The sequence below is a fragment of the Penaeus monodon genome, chromosome 25 (genome assembly GCF_015228065.2).
Source record: "Penaeus monodon isolate SGIC_2016 chromosome 25, NSTDA_Pmon_1, whole genome shotgun sequence".
Classification (NCBI taxonomy): domain Eukaryota; kingdom Metazoa; phylum Arthropoda; class Malacostraca; order Decapoda; family Penaeidae; genus Penaeus; species Penaeus monodon.
The window spans coordinates 34,994,977-34,995,183 of record NC_051410.1 but is presented as its reverse complement, the minus strand read 5'-3'; the positions used below and the strand labels follow the sequence as shown (position 1 = coordinate 34,995,183).

General features: G+C 44.9%; 1 protein-coding gene across 1 annotated transcript in view; it reads left to right on the top strand.

The window, feature by feature from the left end:
* LOC119589185 overlaps positions 1-207 on the top strand; it is a gene marked incomplete at its 5' end in the record, with an annotated part of 121,836 nt that overhangs the window by 66,334 nt on the left and 55,295 nt on the right.

The following is a 207-nucleotide window of genomic DNA, read 5'->3' as shown; positions in this document are numbered from 1 at the left end:
AACCCAATCAATTAATCAAATGCAAAATCAACGGCATCAATATACCTTCCGTTTTCGTCAATGTCACCCTAATTAACAATAGCAACCGCGAGGTCGATTCTATTTTCTTTAGCGACCGCGAGGACATCACCTTTCGCTTTTGGCACACGAGGACACACTTCTTTTTGTGAACGACCGCGGGAGCAAATTTTACCCCCGTGATCCCTG